This window comes from Ruditapes philippinarum, unplaced genomic scaffold (assembly GCF_026571515.1).
Source record: "Ruditapes philippinarum isolate M1 unplaced genomic scaffold, ASM2657151v2 ctg17246_1_1_1_1, whole genome shotgun sequence".
NCBI lineage: Eukaryota > Metazoa > Mollusca > Bivalvia > Venerida > Veneridae > Ruditapes > Ruditapes philippinarum.
Genome location: NW_026855219.1, coordinates 9497 through 27854, shown reverse-complemented (window position 1 = coordinate 27854; position 18358 = coordinate 9497). Strand labels below are relative to the sequence as shown.

The 18358-nt window shown below is 31.7% G+C and overlaps 1 long non-coding RNA gene across 1 annotated transcript; it reads left to right on the top strand.

Moving 5' to 3' along the window:
• The first annotated feature begins 14301 nt into the window (after positions 1-14301).
• LOC132742523 (uncharacterized) lies at positions 14302-17049 on the top strand. Its single transcript, XR_009627439.1, has 2 exons — positions 14302-16279; positions 16789-17049. It is a non-coding gene; the product is annotated as an uncharacterized LOC132742523 (long non-coding RNA).
• The last annotated feature ends 1309 nt before the right edge of the window (positions 17050-18358 follow it).

Below are 18358 nucleotides of genomic sequence, written 5' to 3'. Positions count from 1 at the left end.
ATTACGTTATGAAAAGAATCTTTTATCAGTGCGCTGAGATATCATAGCAATAAAATATATTGATGCCGATAATATGCAGTGATGAGGTTTGATATTATTGAATACATATCTAATTATCTATTGATATAAAGGTCACGATAGATAGGAGGAAAAGGCGAAAACACTGTCGATAAGATAATTGTCGAACGAACGATTAATATCAACTAATGTATAAAGATAAACTTTATCTTTACCTACATGGCTTTTGTATTTCTCTATTTGCTAAAGTCGTACTTTTGTGTTGAAATACTGAAATTTCAATCAAGAAAAATTTGTAAATATAATTTGGAATTTATCCGTAGAGCCCAATTTATAAAAAGAGTGGGGCAGTCTTGTAATATTTCGGCAGATAAATCTTATCCTAAACATTTTTCAATACCAACCATTGGTCAGTCACAGTTAGTATAATAACAAAAAATCTTTTGAATTATGTAGTCAATACAGCTTATCTTGATAATGAAAACATGAGCATAATGCTAATTTAGCTACACGGATTCTCCATATCACGTAATATTACATAGTAACAATCAGACAATAATTTACAAAATTCCGATGTATTGTACCTCGAATGTCATTCATTTATTTTTTGCTAATTTATAAAATGCAGAACTTGATCGGTACAATAAAATCAATATCTAATTAATACAGCAAAACCGAATTTATTCGTATTGTCCGACTTTTCTTAGATATACATGTACTTGTATTTATTATGACTGACAACCGGCCTGAGATGTCTTAGATTTATCTTTAAGTTTATATTCGTTTCTACGCTGTAGTGAACATCTTATAGATATATCTTAGTGACTAACGTCCAGTGTAAGAATTGAACATTTCATTCACCGCTAGTAAGTCATGTATTATGTTCACTCTCACGAATAAAGTCACAGATATATCTATGAATACATTTATTTATCGTAAAGTATACATGTGGCCCTACAATACTATCTATGTTTCATATAGATAACCTAGCAAATAGGGCTACTCTTAATAATTAAACATTATAAAAACATGAATGTTCAACATTCTTCACTTTTCACTTTGAATTTCGTCCAGGTTTACTATAAAACTGTAAGAGGTTTCAACATGAAACTTTGTAAGTAATTAGATAGAAGTTCAGTGCAAAAGAACCATAACTCTGTCTTGCCTAATTTTGAAGTTATTGCCCTTGACCATTTTTACACTTTGAACTTTGTCCGGGACATAAAAATGGTTTCAACATGAAATTTTGTAGGTAAATAGATCTCATTTAACAGAAGTGCAGTGCAAAAGAACATTAACTCTGATTGTCACAATAGGGACTACGATGGGATACCAGGCCGACCACAATTGCTATCTAAAACAACCAACAACTCAGAACAGAAAAATATTTACAAATTTATTTACAGAAATGAATATTTATAAATGAAAAATGATTGTATATGATAAACTACTATGATAAGTCACTGCACAAACAAACACTATCAACGTATCTCAGTCTATTTCTCCCGTAAAGTTTCTGTCATGATGTATCAATAAAGTGGTGGCGTTGTTAAACAAAATTCGTCACAATGGCGGGCGTCTTGTATAAAATCTTATCAAGCGTAACTGTACTTCCTACAGTGTTGGCACAGTTGATAGGATCCTGAACAAGGGCATGCGTCACCCTTTAGCCATGGACATACGTGTGGAGGGCCCGTGTCATCTTCGGGTGTGTCCTCAAATAAGAAGCTACAAAGTATAAAACATGGTAAGTTCCATGATAATCAAACATAAGGGTATAATAAAGTCCCTTGGAAAAGACTCGACCTTTGTCGGTTTCCAATAAAATAACGTGCTTCTTTGAATAAACAAAATGTCCACTATAATACACCATACATTCCGTGGAACAAAAATTCAATCACATCCGCATAATACTGCGTTGCAAATATATTCAAATATACGCCACATAATAACCACCAATAAATAAACGTCTTCCAAAATCATGCCACTGAAGATCCTTCCCTAGAGATACGTTAGTTTTGATACGTTGTATTTACTTATAACAAAAACTGATGATAAATGAAATGAAGTAAGATGATAACGTAAATTAAATTGATTGAAACAAATCATTACGATACTGCAGCATTTTACATAAAGTTACACAAATACGGTAGAACCAAAATAAATTATTAATGAATAGATATATATAGATCTATAAAATATTCATGGCTCCTATACAATTACAATATAATTAAAACTTCATTTAACATACATCAATTAACATGTCTCGGTATAAATTTGCAATAGCGAAACACTAGAATAAAAAGAGCTTTTAAAATTTAATCTGCAAAAATTTAGAAAATTTAGAAAACAATAAATTACTGCCAAATAACTAAACCTGAATCAAATAAACTATAATTCTAATAGAAAATAGTATTTTACGAAATAACAAAAATTTATGAAACAAAATCACTAGAAAATTAAATTTACCTTGTACAAGCTGTAATTTTATGACAAATATAATTTGTCTGTCACCGTCATAGTGACCTGTATAACGTCCAGTGCATTGCAATATGTCACTTAAAATTTAGTCAATATATAGCAAACTACTGAGTACTGAGCGGGAAAACAGATCGTGCTAAACATGAAAAATCGATTTGCACGAAATAAAGCTGGGACGGCGGGAAAAATAGTAATGTAAAATAAAGGCCCGTCCTTCAAATACAGACATAATACATATATCTGGTTCATAAAACAAAAATGTAACTTTCTTATTACTGAAAGGATTTTTGTGAAATAAACGGCAAAATGTTTAAATTGAGACATGGAAATTTATGCAAACCATAAAAATACTCTAAATAATAATTTCACCCGAAAACTCTAAATTGAACAAAAGATGATGCAATCTCACATCAATGAATATAGAGTAAAAATGAGGTTCGGCGTGAAAATATAATGCAATATTTTACAAACGTACTTTCACTTTGTGACATTTACGCCCCCCTTTAAATAAGAAAATTGATAAATTTTCTTTAAATACAACAAAGTGAAAACGACAAATTGCAAAAATGTAAGTAGAAATACTGTACACCATATTTATAACCACCATAAATACTACACTACACTCTACATTATACCCTGCTTAAATAATCTGCACCTATGTTTTCTCTACCTGGGATTGCTCTAATCCTCATCCTGTATGGCTGCAAAAGCAAAGACCATCTCATTATTCTAGAGTTACTTAACTTTGCCTTGTTAAGATACAAAAGCGGCTGGTGATCTGTCTCTAGAATAAATTCCTTACCAAACAAGTATCTGTGAAATTTAGAAATTGCCCAAACAATACCAAGGCACTCCTTCTCTATTACAGAATACTTCTGTTCTCTTGGTAACATCTTTCTACTGGCATAAGCTACTGGAAATTTTTCCTCACCTTGTTCTTGAAGTAATACAGATCCTAATCCACAATCAGAAGCATCAACTCTGAGAATAAATATCTTGTCTAAATCTGGTAATTTCAAAATGGGCGGACCGGTCAAACTAGCCTTAAGAGTCTGAAAAGCCTTTTCCTGACTTTCACCCCATTCAATACGATTTGGTTGAAATTTCTTTGTTAAATCGGTCAACGGAACAGCAATGGCGGCAAAGTTAGGGATGAACTTCCGGTACCAAGACACAACCCCTAAAAATTGCCGGACTCCTCGCTTAGTCGTGGGTCTCTCGGTCTCCTGAATTGCCTTGACCTTACTGAGAACAGGTTCAATGGACTTACTACCTCCTATCATATGACCTAAACATTCCAATTTTTCAAAACATATGAAACACTTGGACGGTCTAGCAGTAAGCCTAGACTCTCTTAATTGGGTAAATAACTCATACAATGCATTGATATGCTCTGGCAATGTGACTGTATAGACCAAAATATCATCTATAAAACTATCCGAGTGATCTAAATCTTTCAAAACCTTTTTCATCAGTCTACAGAACGTTGCAGGGGCATTGACTAAACCAAAGGGCATTTTCCGGAATTGAAAAAGTCCTGACGGGGTTTCAAATGCGGTCAAAGGTTTTGCATTGTCAGACAAAGGAACTTGCCAGTACCCTTTACTAAGGTCAATTTTCGAAAAATACCTGTATTTTGATAATTTCGAAAATATCTGTTCCATATTGGGCATCGGTTCCGCATCAAATACCGTGCATTTATTTATCTGTCTAAAATCAATACAGAACCTAATCGTGTTATCCTTTTTCCTGATAAGGACAATTGGACTAGAAAACGGAGCATTAGAATGTTCGATAACTCCCAACTCTAGCATTTTATCAACTTCTTCCTTTACTATCTGCTGTGAGTGAAAAGGAATAGGATAACCCTTAGTCCTTACCGGTTCTGACGTAGTCAACTTAATGTCATGCTGAACTAATGACGTATTTCCTGGTATATCTGTTAAAACATCTGAAAATTTCTTTAACAAGGTTGCAATCTGAGTCTTACAATCTGTTTGTAAGTCAGGATTGACCTGAACATCTTTATATGTCTCTGAACCTTTCTTCAATGGACATAACAATATGTCACTATCATCTTGGTAACTTGTTTCTAAACTATCATCTTCCTCTAATCTATCATACCCATTTTCCGCTTCTACAACAGCTGCACTTACCTTTGCCAATGCACCTCGTTCTGGTTCGAAATTTCTTTCAACATACCCCTTCAGCATATTGGCATGGAAAGTTTTGATCTTATTGTTACCTATGTCTATCCGATAATCTAATTTATTCACGACCTCGGAAACTACAAATGGACCTTTCCATTGTAATAACAACTTATTGCGTTTTGTAGGTATAAGAACCAGTACTTTACTTCCCTTCTTAAAAGTTCTATCTCTAGCTTTCCTGTTGTAATACTTTCTATACCTAATACTGCTCTTCTCTAACTCCTGCTGTGCTATCTTACATGTACTTTCTAGTCTTTCTTGCAAATCAACTACATACTGATAAGTTGTCTTAACTTCGTCATTCTCTGTTTTTCCTGACCATAACTCTCTCAAAATGGTAATTGGACCTCTTATACTACGTCCATATAACAATTCAAATGGCGAGAATCCTAAACTCTCTTGTGGAACTTCCCGATACGCAAACAACATAGCATTCAAATACTTATCCCAATCTGTAGGTCTTTCACTACACATCCGTTTCAACATCTGCTTTAAACTACCATTAAATTTCTCCACTAAACCATTACACATCGGATGATACGGTGTAGTTGTTAACTGTCTAAGAGACAGCAACCTACTAACCTCATTCATAATCTGTGAAGTAAATTGTGATCCACAATCTGTAAGCATTTCCTCTGGAACCCCTAATCTACTATACATGTCAACTAATGCTTCGGCTACTCTTTCAGTCTCTATACTAGGCAATGCAATTGCTTCAGGATATCTGGTAGCATAGTCTACCATGGTCAAAATATATCGGTTCTTTCTATCAGTCATAGGTTCGATCGGACCAACAATGTCAACGGCAACTCTCTTAAAAGGAGTATCAATCAAAGGCATCTTACCTAAAGTTACCTTACTTATTCTACCTTTAGAAATAGTACGTTGACGTTGAAATAAATGATTATTTTTACTTAATCAAATGCTCTTCAAAATGGCGGACGATGACAAACAATCAGTTTGTTATATTTATATATGTTCGCTATAAAAACTCCTGATACAAGGAATTAATTCGCTATATGCTTACAAGGAACTCCGGATATAAGGAACAAATTTTGAATTTCCCTATCAGTTCGTTATAAGCGGAATTTACTGTATATGGAATCTTTTAGAGGTAATTTATTGACATAACCGATCGCAATTACTGTAGAACCAACATAATCAAACAGCGACAAGGACTTTAAAATGATAGATAACCACGTTATAAACAAGCTTTAGAAAGAATGTCAATTTCATATACATTCGAAATTTATTAAACAGCATTGGTCTCTGTGTTGCTTTTGATTTCTTTAATACCAAACTCTCATATTAGTGTCTTATTGTACTTGTTTTCAATGCAAATAAAATACTATTAATTGTCTTATTTTTATCAATACTTTTTAAGGTAGTACACCCCTAATGCACTATCTCCACTTCGAAGAGTATTCAAATAGGCTAGAATCACTGTTAAGTGTATTGAAACTGAGGGGCGTGGGCTCAAACCCCAGAAGGGGCAACTTTTTTTTCTTTTTTTTATTTTTTTTTTAATCAATCTCTCAGATCCCTTATGGAAGGAAAAAGTGTTTCATTTGAATTATATAATTTTTGTAGGTATTTATTTACTAATAATGCCAAATTTAATAGCAAATATGATACCAGATATTTTCAAAGTTTTATAAAATAAAATCTACACGGTAAAAGTATTTTATATTTTGCAAGACCAACAAATATACATTTAAGAAAATTAAGGCAAACTTTGAAAACAGCCCTCATTGTGGAAAATTTTAGGGATATTTTAAATAAGGCTTTTTACATAGGGAAATGGTCAAATAAGTGTTAAAAGTGGGTGGGGTAGGGTAACATTTTTATACATATTAAAAACATTTTGTTTAAAAGCAATCAATTTACTTGTTTAATTTGTTACCTAAATGTCATTATTATTTTCTTAACAACTAGCGATAGGAAACTATTTTTCATAATGATGATATTATAGATTATTATGAGTGTCCACATTTCTGAAAAAAAACACCTTTTAATGGCAAAGTTTTAGTTCAGAAAAATGTCTATAACTCATGAACCACACGGTAAATTTGTTTGAATTTTGCATACAGGTGACATTTAAGGCATATTACTGTCCTATGTTGTCAATTTGACAGTTCCTTATAGTGCCCATTAGGGGTGTTCTACCTTAATAGGAAAATCAAATTTGTCATCAGACCTCTGAACAGTGTTGATGATGATTGCTGGCGGCATTCATTTTTGCGTATCAAATTGAAGTAAATGGATCTAATTTACAGCCTAAAATCATTAGAGCAAGTCTTCAAATAATTAGATTGAATATTGTTTTGTTATAGTGACATTATGTTAATCTAAAGATATATAGTGAGTGAACAGGGAGTCAATATATATTTTCATTTTGCCATAATTCCTTTTGATTTAATAATTGACTTCGCATATACACTAAATAACCCCTGTATCCAAACGAAATTTCTGTAAATATCATTTAGAATTTACATGTAACGTTCAATTTATAACAGCGGGGCAGTCTTTTTATATTTTGGACAGATTTTAAATTTTATCATAAACATTTTCCAATATCAACTACTTGTCAAACACCATTTAAGTAGTCAATCTTTTGAAATGAAAAGTCAATTTAGCTCATCTTGACTATAAAAAAATGAGCTTAATGTCACTTTAAAAGCGATTTCTATCGCTACAATATTGTGTAATTTAAAACGGGTATTGTTTCTAAGATATTGTATCTCGTGGCTCATTTTGTTGTAAACAGTCTAGGTCATTGCTACTTTTAGCTATCTTTATTCAGCTATTTTTAGATATGATTATGTCTCATTCAAAATTAGGTAAAGTCATGCAGTATAATGTCGCGCTTGTAAAGGTCGCGTAAAATCTACGTACAAGGCATGCTAGTTCTAAAAATGAATATAAAGTACTATTTTCACTATATACAACCGCTAACTTACTACCAGCAATGAGCAATTTTGAAAGTTAATGTACTTATTCACTGCTTAATTAGCATATTTGAAAAGTAATTTAAATGGAATTAGTTATATGTAGCTATATATTCTGCAATGGCAGACGTACTTGTTCAGATATCTTTCCTGTGTTACCCAACATTATTGATGACAGATATATTGAATCTATTAGAGGTTATTTATTAATATTTTAAACCACAATTACTGTAGAAGCAACATAATCAAACAGCGACAAGGACTTAAAAATGATAGCCACGTTAGGATTATGTTGAATGACTTATATTTACTTCCTTTCCTAAGTGCTAGGTACCGTTATATTTTGAAGCTGAATAACTGATATTTTATTCAGTTTGTGCCTAATATATTCTCAAGTTTCCTCTACGATTGCACAAAAAAAAGATCTGTCATACTCACATGCCTGTAAATATGGTGTCACGTTATTACAGACTGCAGTTTTCATGTTTTACACAATTTCATGTGCAAAATGTTATTTAAACATTGAAATGTGTCTGTTTTATTGTAAACATAATTATCGACCGGTCAGAGTTATGTTTCTTAAATTTGTTTTCAAATTGATCGATAAGTTGTGAATACTTGCGGGCACAACAACATAAGCAACACAATTATGCTCCGTTGAAAGTATATATAAAAATGTTTTTGCGGATTGAAGACTTATTGAAAATATTTATGTAACTTACATTGTTTCTTATTTAACATGAAACTGCTTTTAAAATTAATATTATCGATACAATTGTTTACACGAAAACGCTATCAAAAACTGTTCAAAGATATTGTTACTAATCATGCGTTTGACAAAGTTATTCAGTAATTGCTTATGTTCTGTTTTTTTTTATTCAAGAAACGTGTCTTGGCATTGTGTTAGTACATGTCGTACAATATTTGTCTGCCACATTAATAAATGACCCCATCCAGTTTCAGATCAATTCAATCATAATTACCCTACATCGCTCAAACTCTCGGATTACTCAGTTAATTACGAGGTCATAGTGGCATTAGTTCAATCTTTTAAATAGTTCCACAACTGATCTCGCTCAATGCAGACTTTTAGTCAACCTCTGCCTATGCCTATTATATTTTTAAATTAAATGAAAAGGTTGAATTTTTCTCTCTGTGACAAAAGAAGTTTGATCTTGAATGCTTTGCACGTTGATTTTATGCAGGACTCTATTTTGTAACGAAATGCATGTACTTAAAAGCTTTGACAGTAGTTTTTATTTATTGGTATCAATGCAAAACGTTGTTGTATTTACAAAAGGCTTTGCAGTGAGTTAACACACCCGTATCAACCGTATATTGCATGTTATTCATTATATGTATATCAAATAATATCACAAAATAATACCAAATCCTACATGAGTAGTTGGCATTCTTAATGTTCAAATATCCTATACGAGCGGTTGGCACCCTTAAAAACGATAAGATCCATTATAGTAGGATGACAATCAAGCCATTCAGAAACTTAAACCCTGACCCATATTTAACGAGTGGTGTCATATACCAAAACTGTTTCAATATATTTGTAGTTTCCAAAACTGCCGGCATAAATTGGCATAAATGGTGGCAAACAAAGAAATCAAAGATGGCGTCCATGATTGCCGCCATAAATATGGAAATAACTTACTTACTTTTACTTGATTTTAATCTGTTAAAACAGATGCATTTGTTCATTTTGTTCATTGCTGATAATAGATTTTCTAGCCCACTAAATATTTTGATACTCCAGTATGGCTGTTATATATAGTGATTTTTTTTATCTGGAAGCGTCATGAAATTTTGAAAATTTATTTTCATTAAAATTTTGAAAATATATTTAAAAGTTAACTATTGTGAAGTGAACAAAAGAGTAATAACAATTGTACACATTGCTAATGGCACTTACAATCAACTTTGTTTTCCAGAAAGACTCCAAAATATGCAAAAATAACCACGTGCTAGTCATAGAGTAGAAATATGGTGATCAATATTGCAAAATGAGTCATTAATAGTACTTTGTTATGAATGTAAGTTGTTTCTTGGACAATTTTGCTTTTCTTTATATATGCAGCTTTCCACCTATATGTAATTGTTTCAAAGAGGAATTGATATTTGATTTGACTAAAACTGCTTAAAAATTATCAAATTAAGCAAAAACAACCCTTGAAATTAAAAAGGCATAACTTTGTTTCTTTTGCAAATTTCACCAGTTTTTCACAAGTTTTATTTATATTTATTCATAAAGAAACATTCTGATTGCTATTAAATGTACAAAAGCATTATATGAGAATTTCATATGAATGCTAATTGATACTTTTGATTTCTACAAAGGTTTGTGTTAATAGCCTGATAACTAATACAGTGTGACTCGGTCATTTTTAACTGCAATGGGAATATACATTTGGTTCCTTTACATACATTTTATTGGCACAGCAAATATCTGTAATTTATGAAGCACTGAGGAAAATATATATTTGTTTTATTTGGACCGGCAATAAAAACTTCCCATTCAATCAAATCTATTGCACTTGATTAACGGCGTTATGTTTATGGTGTTTTACATGTGTGATTATTTATTTATAAATTATGTTTCGAATTGTTCCAGGAACAAATGTGCCACTCATGAGTGAGATTGCTTTTTGGATCAAGGTTAAAGGTTAAGACCACTTTTGCTTAATATAAAAAGATTGTTTTCAGTAAATAGTCTTAAAATGTGTTTTCTTAATGGAACGTGGTGTATAGCAGTCTTAAGTGAAACTTGTTTTGGGTTGTTTTTGTGCACCATAAGGTCATGGTTAAAGCCATTGTTTCTAAAAATAGAAAATCAGGTTTCTGTCTGAACGATAGTTGAGAATATGATTTTATATAACACTTTGTGTACATGAAGCAACGAAAAGACATTGTAATTGCTTCATGCCCCCTCCCTCGGGTCAAAATCACTGTAACTAATAGACAATCGGTTTCCTGTCACTAACTAGATATTTCAGCGAAACTTGGTTTATTGCAAGCTTATGTTCAATATTTGCTTGGATTTGCTTTTTGGACATCTTAGGCCTGGGTAAAGATCAATGTTACTATAAAAATAATTTGTTCCCGTTCAATAACAAGAGTTTAGAATAAGATATTTCATTGAAACTTAGTATTTAGTAAGCCTTTATGAAGATATCTCTTGGGATTCCTTGTGAATCCCTTAGTGTCAAGGTCATGGTCAATTTTACTTGAAAAAAACATAGGTTTCCGGTCAATAAATTGAGTTTGGAAAGACATATTTCAATGAAATTTGGTGTATAGGAATGTATGTGAAGATCTGTCTTTGGATTACTATTGGTCCACTAGGGTTATGGTTAAGGTACTTTTACTAAAAATAGAAAATCAATTTGCAGTATATAGTTAGTCTATAGCTAGATTTAGGAATGAGATATTTATCTTAAAGTTAATATCCCTGTCCTGTTAATATCCCTGTCCTGTTTTTGTTTGGGGTCCGCCTGGGCTCCTTGCCACTGGTTCTTGTTGCTGGGTCATATGGGGGTTGCGTTCATTGAACGTGATCTTGTTTATCATATTTTGTTGTAAAGCATTCCTATTGAAAGCCCCAGGTTGGTTTGCTTTTGTGCCCACTAGGATCAAGTTCAGTCACTGTTATTAAAAAAAAGAAAATGAGAAAGTAGATTTAGGAGTGAGATATTTTTTTTCAAAAGGAAAATTCGATAATCAAGCTTTTTTGAAGACCTTGCATCTCGCTTTTAATTGTTTAAGACCCCTCTCCAAAGGATTATGGTCAATATAATATTAAATAACCTCTCTGCTGTAATAACAAAATGCTTCCCTAATTCTTTTTTTTTTTCATTTTTATCATTTATTATTGATAATACCTTCTAATTTTGTGGTAATACCTTGTTTTATGTTTAACGATCGAGTCAAGTTCCTATGTCATAGCTGGAGCCAGAAGGGGAACGCTACGCATATAATTAATTACAATAATATAATACTCATATATTTCTAAATTCCTTTGGTAAAGAGTGTACCTGGTACCTTATATCATATGTAAGTGTTTATTTAAAACTTTTGTTCACTGTCTTTATGTGACTAAGTTCTAAGATAATTTTATATCGAAATCAATCCACTCACATATCATAGGCCTGTGTTCGTTAATTCACATATCATAGGCCTGTGTTCGTTAATTTACATTTTACAATATTAGAAAGTTTAATAAAAATACTTTTTGAATCATCTTTCTTCACACCTTACGTCTGTAGCTCCTTACACAATATTTTGTATTTTGTCCCAGAAAACATGGTCAATAGTGTCAATGCTAGTATTACAAAAGTCGCACAAATTTATGCTAGACAGTTTGTATTTGAATAGAAATGTTTTAATTGGTATGATTCTCTGGAGGAATTTATACTGGACATTTCTCAATGGGACATCTAATGTGCTCTTTAAATGCAGTTGATATATCTTTATCAGTCAATATGCTTTTGTATATAATCGTCTTCCCATTCAATTATTTTTTTCCCTTGACATTTTGCATTTTTCATTTGCATATCATATCAAACTTTATTCATAGATTTTGATTGAAGTACATTTTGTATAAATGGTTGAAGGGAAACATTGATTATTGAAGTAATTCTCAGATTGTTGATAAGGGTGTCATATTCCCTATCAGCATATAAAGTTTTTAAAAAAAACTGTATTACTCATGCCATATAAATATCTAAAATCATCAAATTGATAAAACTTACTTGTTCTATAATAATATTATAATTGTTCTATGAATATAATTACTTTTAAATTAATAAACAAATTTTCATGAAATATAAGATTACCATCTATTTTTATATCTCAGTTTTTCCATGCAATATCTTTATAGGAGACAATTTTGTTCAACATGTACCTTTTTTATTTCAAACCATGCGTTTAGCATAGTATTCATAAAACGTTTTTGTGGGAATAGATGATCAACATCTTGTTATGAAATAGCACATTCGAACACCCATTTCAATCCTTTAAAAAATCATTTTTTGACAAATAATATCATTAAGCTATGGTTATCTTTATTTAATTATCTTTTAACCCAACTTGCTTTTATAGATTTTAGAAAGTATGAAATGTCTGTAAATTTTAGTCCTCCATTCTAAATACGCTGCTTAATTTTTTTTTTAATTTTTAGCTTGCTTTCCTTTTCCAAACGAAATGAAATACATGTATTGCATTTTCAATTTCCAATCAGAGTTTAAAAGTTAAAATTTAATAAACTAATTTGTTTCCAGTTAGTTTAACTTTTTGGATCTTTGGTTTTGGCATAATGGATTAAATTGCCTGTCTTTTAAGTGTAGTAAGATTACCTATTACAAAATAATGTATTGATTTTATGCAGTCTTCTTTTATGCATCCCAAAATATTTCATAAAACTTATCTGTCAAAAAATCAGAGTCTGGGCTTTTTATTGTTTTTCGTTTAGCATTTCTTTTAAAGCTATATTTATTCGATGTGCATTAAATTCCTTCACGGCTGTCCTTTTCTTTCGTAAAAGCTTAAAGCATATTATAAATACTTTATCCTTCATGTAAAGACTCAATCAAAAACACTTTCATGTAATTCTGTTGCGACTAATGCTTCCAAGGGATTACATTTCATGCATATTTTCATACTTAAGAACAGCAGGTATCAATTGTTGTAAAAGTCACCCCACACTTTTCTTCAATGTTGTTTTATGTTTCTGGTCCTTCGAAATCATTGATTACAACACTTCTTTATGTTGAAAATTAAGTATCGCTTAAGCCGGTGCTAGGGGACGTGAGGGAACTTTAATCCTTCATAAACAGACTCAATGAAACCGAGTTTACAGATTTCATGTTATTATGTTGCGAGTGATAATTCCGAGAATTCACTTTCTCAGCAGTTTCTATACTTTATATCAGCAAGTGCTGTGTGGCAGCAGTCAAACGTTGTCCCGTACTTTACTTAAGTGCTGTTATATTTTTTCTTGTTCTTTGGGGTTATTATTTACAAAATATGTAAGTGTTTAAAATTAAGTACCACTTTCATTATCCCATTCATACACCACTGGGATCGTTTAAACCGATTTTAGGCGCGCTCAAAGATGTCGTTGCAAGCAATTATGAATTTCTTTCAATAGGGTAAGTCCAACTAACCGAACTACGAGTTGATTCATTGTACTTTTTTGTGCATTTACAATATCTCCCCTCTATGAAGCGCTTTTGCAACACGAACAAAAAGAACCACTGCTTTGGAAGTTGGAATAATTTGACTACCAGAAGGTTATGAAGCAGACGAGTCACATAATTTTTAAAACAGTTCTTATCATGGATCTTAATGATCATTGGTTTTTGTTACTTTTTGATATAACAAATGTTTTATTTTTGAAAGTGATATGATAATTATTAAAGATACTATCACTTGTATTAGTTACTCATACTGACGTTTCCATAAAAAAGAAAAAAAAGTTTATCCAAAAGCCCATACAATTCCAAACAAATTACATTTTTAATCCATTGCAAAGACCGAAGACGCCATCACAAAACATAACTGACGAATTATTCTTGTGCCTTTATAGATTTACGCTTGTCCGTAAATATTTTGCCTTGAGTCATGAAACTTTACAGGAATAGTACCCAGCTTGTGAAGTTGTGCACCTGGTGTTTCGCTCGTGATTTATTTGTTTTGTCAGAATTATTGCCCTTGACATAGTGAAAATTTGCAACTTTTAATTTGTGTCGTGTGTAGCTCAAAAAGTATTTTACGTAGGGCAATGAGACTTTACAGGAAGGTTGATCAGCATGTGTTGTTGTATGCAGTATTTCTAGAGTAATTGACCTTGACTAAGTAAAAACCATTCAAAAATGTTGTGTTATTTGTTCCTTGAGTGCTTGAGATAGAATAAACCAACTTTACAGGAATACTGATCAACATCCATGTGAAGTTGTGCACCTAGGGTTTTACATGCAGCTTTGTTAGAGTTATTGCCCTTGACTTTGTATAAATTTACAATTTTCAACTTCATGCATAACTCAAAAGGTTTTTGACCCGTAAGCCTGAAAGTTTACAAGAGTGTTGGTCAGCATGTGTATTTATGCACCTTGGGGTTTGCTTATTCGTGTCCTTTAATTAGTAAATGATTTTGACTTTACAACTTGTAGCACACATGTAGCCTAAACAAATATTTGACTAGAGTCATAAGATTGACAAAACAACAGAGTGTGGGAGCACCCGTGTCCTATGGCTACATTTTAAGTTTCGAACTCAAAGTTTTCTCTTCAATTCATCTTTACTCTCCTGTATATAAATTTTGGATTATCAATGTCGGTTTAGATTATAGCAGAATTTATCAGCAATTTTATCACTCTGAATTTAATTCTAGATTTAATGAAATATTACTTCAGAAATTAAAGTTAAATGAAATCAAAATTTGTATAAGAATTTCATAAATGATAACATTTGTCGATAAAAAATTCCAAACACCGACGGAAATGCCAAAATACGCCTAAAATCAAACAAACAAAAGAAAAGTAGTAAAAATCACAAGTAGTCTTAAATTACAATTACAATTGACAAACCGTCGTTAGCGGTAATATAAGTATTTCATTCATATGTAAAAGAACATGGCAATGATAGCATAAATAGCCAAGAGTACAAGTTGTGTGCATATGATTGCACGCGCTAGTGTGTGTGTTTTATTTTCACATGGCATGAGATTAAGAGATTGTTAACGTGATTTGTAGTCTCATTATTCTGAACAAAATTTAATAGTCAATAAGGATATTTTTAAAGCAGTGTAAATGAATAATGAAATGAAATATTATAAAACAAAACAGAACTTAAATATCTGTAAAACATAACTAGAAAGTGTAAGAACTTAAAATCTGATAATCTTTAGAAGAAAGTTTGTATTCGGAAATACTTAAGATCAATTAAAAAAGACGCGTAAAACATTTCAGAAAGACCCTTTCTATTATTTTACTTATTCCAGAATGGCCAATAAGATTCCCAATTTCAGTTTGTAACATTCAAAGGCTACTTTTATCCAATTTCTCCATATAAACCTTTAAATAAATCGATTTTAGACTGACTTCGAGAATGAATATGCTTTGCAAAATCTGGTCTGCTGTTTAACATCAACAAGTTTAAGGACCTGGTCATGTTTTCGCATCATTACAGTCGTTTTGCAAGTAGTTTAAAATTGGTTATCATCAAGTTTTTTTTCTTTTGATTATACTTTTCGGAAAATGTTTATCAATGGTACAAAAATATTTTGCTGAGTTTTATTGACTGTTAAAATTTAAAAAAGTATCTTAATCGATTTTAATTAGCCTATTTCTTATGTCTGTTAAATCTTTAACAATTTCAAGTTTATGATTGCTTTGTCATTTCATTAAATTCAGGAAATTAATTTCATGCCATTTCAGGAAATCCGATCAACTGTAACTGCTGTTTAATAAAATGATCGAATGTAAAGCAAATGTTCACATTTCGCTGGTTGTATTACAATTTGTGGTTTGCATGTCAGTCTATTTATATTTGTACGCAAACATTTTTAATAGAATATATAAATCCATGGACTGGGATGATGAAGAAAACCCTCAGGTAAGACATTACTTTTTACAATCATTTTTCTGTAAGAATACATTTGATTTCGGTATTTGATTCGATATAAGATATTAAGATTTACACAAGCAGGTTATAATGATTTTTTTGTTATTACTGCTTGATTTACGTAGGTATTAAACAGATATGGACAGACTAACATTAGCTAGTAGTACTGGTGTTATTGTGTATTTGTTTAATTTCATTAATTGACCAGCTATCTGCTTTAATCACTGCCCATTAAAAGGTTGATTAGGTACCAAAAGAATGACTTTCGACATATAAACCGCACTGTTTATTTCCAATGTAAAAAGTACTGTCCGCGCTTATGTCCGTACAATTCATATATTCGGAATTCATTTGTTCAAATCAACGGGTTTTAAGTGTTGCATGGCGTTATTCCTTTTCCTTCTGATGTTTTTATTAAATCATTTTAATGTATTGTATTTGTATAATGCATGCCATACTGAATTTCTCGTTAATTTGGATCATTTCAATGTATATTTAAGGCGGTTTGGAAAGATAAGTTTGGGGCTGATTTTTTACATCCCCTAGTAATCGAACAGTTTTGCAAAGATATAGAAGAAGGAGTTTTGGCCAAACGATCAAAAACAGCAACTGCTTCAGCTGCAACTAATCCACCTAGTAACAACAGCAAATCTGAGGTTGATGAATGTACTCATAAAAAATTGACACTGCTAGAAAAGTTTAAGTGTGATATAATTGCAAATAACTCTGAACCATTGCTTACACTTTTTACTACATGGAGTGATAGTCCGGAAAAATATTTAGTTCATAACTTAACGTTACATAATTGGGTGATGTTGCGTCCATTCATAATACCCGTGGTATTTACAAATGAGACTTTAGTCGCTAAAGAGTGTGCGAGCAAAAGGATTCGAGACAATGCATATAAGTACTGCAGCTGCAGAAGGTATTCCGGTTTTAAAATATATGTACAGAGATGTGATTAAAAATTATAAGTCTACGTTCTACGCGTACAGTAATGGAGACATTTTGTATACTGAAACGCTTATTGACACTTTACTACTGATGAAATATTCTACAATTAACTTGCACAAGCCTGCATTAATCGTTGGTCAAAGAAGTAACGTTTACAACGTCACTGAATTTGAAGGGTCTACTTGGGGCAGTATCACAAGATTAGCGGAGGAACGCGGCAAACTTTTCACGTTTTGGGCAGAAGATTATTTTATTACGACACGATCATTTCCATGGCATGAAATCGCTGAAGTTGTGATAGGACGTAGGGCATACGATAACTGGTTAGTGTATTATGCTAGAAAATCAAAATATAATGTGATAGATGCAACAAAAACAATATTGGCTGTTCATCAGACGACAAAAGCAGGTAATCATGAAGGTCATGGTAAAACAAATAAGGATTTTAATCATCACTTACTTGTGAAACTTTATAAGCGTGTTAAATATAACGCAGGAATTACAGCATGCATAGAAAAATATACAAATTACAATAACTGTGTTATAGCTGTTAAGTCGAGGAAAGTCAGCAAATCATGCGCTATTTCATTTTAATTTTTCAAATCAGTCATTATGAGATGAAGAAGGAATATTTGTAAGTCACCCGATAATTTGGTTCTGGTAGTTTAGCAAGCATGGTAAACCATTTCTCTAGGCCTACTTGAATGCCGATGGTGTCATTACGTAAGGCAAAATGTATCAGTTCCTTTTTGTTCTGTATCTATAATGCCCATTACTTGACACCTACTTAGAATAGAACATTTACAGACAGTGAATCATTCAGATTATTAGAGAAGAAGTTATGTTAGTGTTTGCAGAGTAATATTTGGTTATTGTTAAAATCTTTATTCAATCGTTTCTTTTTTAAACAAATTAATAGAAAGAGGTTTTACCACACACACATATGTTATAATGTTACGTATCTCACGATTTCCTCTCTTCAAAGACATAATTTATAAAAGTTATTTTTTACAATGGACCAAGAGTATTATTAACCTTAGCATTCACTTTTTACTCAATTCTCTCTAGATCTGAATTTTTACACTGAATATTGTGCATTTGAATAAGATAAAGACT